Source organism: Eschrichtius robustus, chromosome 6, assembly GCF_028021215.1.
Source record: "Eschrichtius robustus isolate mEscRob2 chromosome 6, mEscRob2.pri, whole genome shotgun sequence".
Taxonomy (NCBI): Eukaryota; Metazoa; Chordata; class Mammalia; order Artiodactyla; family Eschrichtiidae; genus Eschrichtius; species Eschrichtius robustus.
The window spans coordinates 66,241,760-66,246,407 of NC_090829.1; the positions used below are offsets into that span (position 1 = coordinate 66,241,760).

General features: G+C 41.1%; 1 pseudogene; it reads left to right on the forward strand.

Annotated features, from left to right (window-relative positions):
- The first annotated feature begins 3,380 nt into the window (after positions 1 to 3,380).
- On the forward strand, positions 3,381 to 3,961 carry LOC137765671 (histone H3.3A-like; annotated as a pseudogene).
- Positions 3,962 to 4,648: the final 687 nt, after the last annotated feature.

Consider the following 4,648-nt stretch of genomic DNA (forward strand, 5'->3'; position numbering starts at 1 on the left):
ACGGAATATATACTGACTGCAGAGGTGCCACTTTGGTGTGTTATCATCTTGAATAGCTTGTTGTGACCAACATTTCAATAAAACTAATAACTTCTATCTAAACTCATCAAAGAAACAAGGGAAAAGACACAAATTATCATCAAGAATGAAACAAGGGACATTATTACAGAGTCTACAGTCACTAAAAGGATAATAAGGACTATTAAGAACAACCTACTGCCAATAAATTCAACATCTGATATGAAATGGAAGAACCCTTTGGAAAAAAACAACAACAACAAATGACCAAAAATGACTTAAGAGAACATAGAAATTCTAAATAGTCCCATATCTATTAAAAACAATTGGATTTCTTATAAACGATATTCCACAAAGAAGAATCTCAACCCAGGTGACTTCTCTGGTGAATTCTTTCAAACATCTAAGGAAGAAAAAAGAACAGTTCTATACAATATATTTCAGAAAATAGGGAAGGCAATAATACATTGTTCTTCCACCAAACAAAGACATTAAAAGAAAACACCAGCAGCATTGTTCTGATCCTGTCTGCTTAACAGAGCCTTATGGTATCTTCAGTTCCAAGAGCAATAAAAAACATGTACCCATAAAAATGCTTAAACATGTACCATAAAAATGTATACAGATCTTTAAAGAATATTTATTTATACCAAATAAAAACTGGTAACAATCTAGATATACATTAGCAAGAGAAGAGAATAAACAAATTGTGCTACACACACATGGTGGAATATTACTCAGAAACAAAAAGGAATAAATTACAGATAGATGCAACAACATGGATTAATCCAAAAAAATTATACTGAGTAAAAGGAGCCAGACACAAAAGAGTATATTTATATATTCTATTTTTATAAAAATTTAGAATATGTAAAACTAACCAATAATTGTAAAAAGCAGGTCAACGGTTACCTGAGGCCAGTTGTGAAGGTGGATGAAGGAACTTACTTGGTGGTGGAAATAGTCTATTTCTTAATAGGGGTAAAGTTTCAAGTGTATATACTCCTGTCAAAAACTCATCAAACTATATGGTTAAAATGGCTACATTTTATCACACAAAAGTTATATCTCAATAGAATTGAATTGAAAAAAATAAGTCAGAGAAATAGGTAGAGATGAAGACATTAGGGAGAATGTTATCACGGTTGTCTCTCATGTTTCAATCAGAGCAACTTTATGGATGGTGGTTCCCCTCACTATTGTGGAAAGAAATGCTGGAACAGAACCAGGTTTGAGGGAAGGAGTGTTAATAGAACAGTACTGAAATGTTGAGTTAAAGGTGCCTATGGTAGTGGTGTTCTATAAGCCATTTTTCAGAGGGAGAGGGAATAGATGCGGAGCCCTGACTTGTAGCATTTTCTGATCTTCATGGTGTAGATACTTCCATCACATCTGATTTCAAGCTACCAACTGTTTAATAACCAGCTTAAAAAATCTTGGAAACTTAACAATCTTCCGTGACCCAGAAGGAACCAGCTCCAGCAAGCCACTGCCTATGAATCATCAAAACAAATATGTGAAGCAAGAAACTGTATCAATCGAGGGGTTCTTTCTAGAAATATAGGGGAAAAGTGTAGTCATCAGTGAATAGATGCTAATAAAATCCAGGTATGTGGATGCAATTAGGGAAAAAATATAGAGGGGAAAGAAGAGATGCCTAGAATTTTACCTCAGGCATGTTATTTTTAAAGGTCAACTAGAAGAGAATGGGCAAGTAGAAGAAAGTGAAAAGTAAGAACCAGAGAGGCAGGAGGAAAAACAGGATGGTATTTTGTCATCCACCCAAGCCAAGGTAAGGAGCTGAGAAATGGTTAGCAGTGTTAAATTCAGCTAGGTTAAGTAAAATGAAGACTAACATTTGGGGGTATGGGGCTTATGGTAACCTTTGAGAATGCAGTTTCAGTGGAGTCTTGGAAGTTGAATGGGCCACAGGCAGATGCCTTCATCTAGAAGCCAGAGGGGGGAGTAGCTCGTAAAAAAGTCTGCTCAGTGGAATATATACTGGCTGAAGAAGTCCATAGCTGCAGACTGCCACTTTGGTGTGTCATCACCGTGATCGACTGCCATGACCCACATTCAACACTCTAACCAGGGACAGAGGTGTCTTGACATCCAAGCTGACATTCCTAGGCCTAAACTTATACCACACACACATACATACACACACCTAGAGACATGTACAGACACCTAAATATGTGTAAAAAACAAACACTATGGTGTACTACAGAATATAAAAGCAATAGATTTTTAAAATATAAAGCATGAAATTTCAAAGAAATCTTATGTTTGCATCGTGTTACTTTAAATTTCTAGGCCTCCTTCAACTCCTGCCCTCAACTCCACACTTATTCCCAGCCCTGTGTGGGGTGTCTATATTCATTCTCCTCAGCCATGGGGACATTTGGATGAACAAGTTTGGTAGGCTGAGAGAAGGCATGTGCCTACAGGTGCCAAGAATCAGGAGGTGATTTCCAGTGCTGGAATCTCTTTGGCTTCTGGGCACCACCTATCCCTGAGGGACCTGGAGGACTGTTGCTCAGGGCCCTTCCCAGCAGAATATGTCAACCTTGTGGTTTGACACTTTCATTTACCATCCTTCACGTCATCCTATCCATCTGCCACAACTTCTGTCCACACCAGGCCCACAAACAGCCCATGGTCCATTGCATACCCTACAACTCAGACCCGGGGACCACAGAGAGGGTCACGATGTCCACAAACATGTAGACAAGGAACTTCCAAGCTCTCACTGATGCCAGCACTGGCTTCAGTGCCTAGGTCACCAGGAGAGAATGGATATGGGATAAGGCCTTGACAGCCTTCCCATATTTCTGTGCAACTCGGAGCTTATTGAGGGCTTCTCAGAACAGCTAATGGAATGTCGGCCCTGCTTTATAGACAGAGGTTTTACATACAGACTCTGGGCTGTGCACACTTCTTTGTTTTAAACGTCACGTGTTCTCTCTGCATGAGCAGATACCCCTGGAATTGAGTGTGGCTATGTGTGACGGCTCTGGCTCCAGCTCTCTGAAGCCTTCGCCAGCTAGGCTACCCTCTAGGTCTCCTACCAGGAGAAAGAAATTTGGACTGAAGGGTCATGGAAGGTTTGGGAGGAAGGTCTGCCCTGCATTCTAGGAAGTTGACTCGGTGGCTCTGTGGAGGGCAGATGAGAGAGAATAAAGATTAAGAGGTTGGGGGAACACTTGAGACTTTTCTTGAATGAGTCAGTGGTTCTCAACGGGGGTGATACTGCTCCTGAGACATGCTTTGAAGTTTTGTGGGATCTTATGATTTGCTACTAGTGTTTAGTGAACGGGAGTCAAGAATGATAGGCATCGAACGCAGGGCGGTTTGGCCGGTAGTCGGAGGAGCTTCTTCCATTAGTTCGGCGACTGCGGTTCTTCATTGGGCAGCAGGAGTGGCGCGGCTGTCGGAGAAGCGGCGTAAAACTTCGGCTTTGGGGGAAAGAAAATGGCCCGAACCAGGCAGACTGCTCCTAAGTCCACGGGTGGCAAAGCGCCCCGCAAACAGCTGGCCGCTAAAGCGGCCAGGAGAAGCGCCCCCTCTACCGGCGGGATGAGAAAACCTCATCGCTACAGGCCCGGGACCCGTTGCGCTTCGAGAAATACGTCGTTACCAGAAATCCACCGAGCTTCTGATCCGGAAGCTGCCTTTCCAGAGGTTGGTGAGGGAGGTAGCCCAGGATTTCAAAACCGACTTGAGGTTCCAGAGTGCCGCTTCAGGAGGCTAGTGAAGCGTACGTACCTGGTGGGTTTATTTGAAGATACTGATCTGTGTGCCATCCACGCTAAGAGAGTCACCATCGTGCCCAAAGACATCCAGTCGGCTCGCCGGATACGGGGAGAGAGAGCTTAAGTGAAGGCAGTTTTTATGGTGTTTTGTAGTAAATTCTGTAAAATACTTTGGTTTACTTTGTGGCTTCTTCTGTTAAGAAACTGTTTGTAATATGCTGCATTTGTACTTAAGTCATTCCATCTTTCACTCAGGATGAATGCGAAAAGTGACTGACTGTTCACAGACCTCAGTGATGTGAGCACTGTTGCTCAGGAGTGACAAGTTGCTAATATGCAGAAGGGATGGGTGATATTTCTTGCTCCTCATGATGCATGTTTCTGTATGTTAATGACTTGTTGGGTAGCTATTAAGGTACTAGAATTGATAAATGTGTACAGGGTCCTTTTGCAATAAAACTGGTTATGACTTGATCCAAGTGTTTAACAATTGGGGCTGTTAAGTCTGACCATACATCACTGTGATAGAATGTGGGCTTTTTCAAGGGTGAAGATACAAGTCTTAACCACAGTGTAACTTACAGTTTCCTTATTAAAAAAAAAAAAAAGTAAACCTGGCAGCTATAGAATACACTATGTGCATTTATAATAGCTATTTTATATATTGCAGTGTCAACATTTTTAAATTAAATGTTTTACATTCAAAAAAAAAAAAAAAAGAATGATAGGTATCTAGGCAGTTTAGGCCAAACAACTAAAAATTGTTCTGAATTCCACATAAAAAACTGAATATTCTTTTCTATAAGAGTCCGGACCTGGCATTTAACACTGTTTTACCAATATACACACTACTAATGATATTCGAGTCCTAATACAAC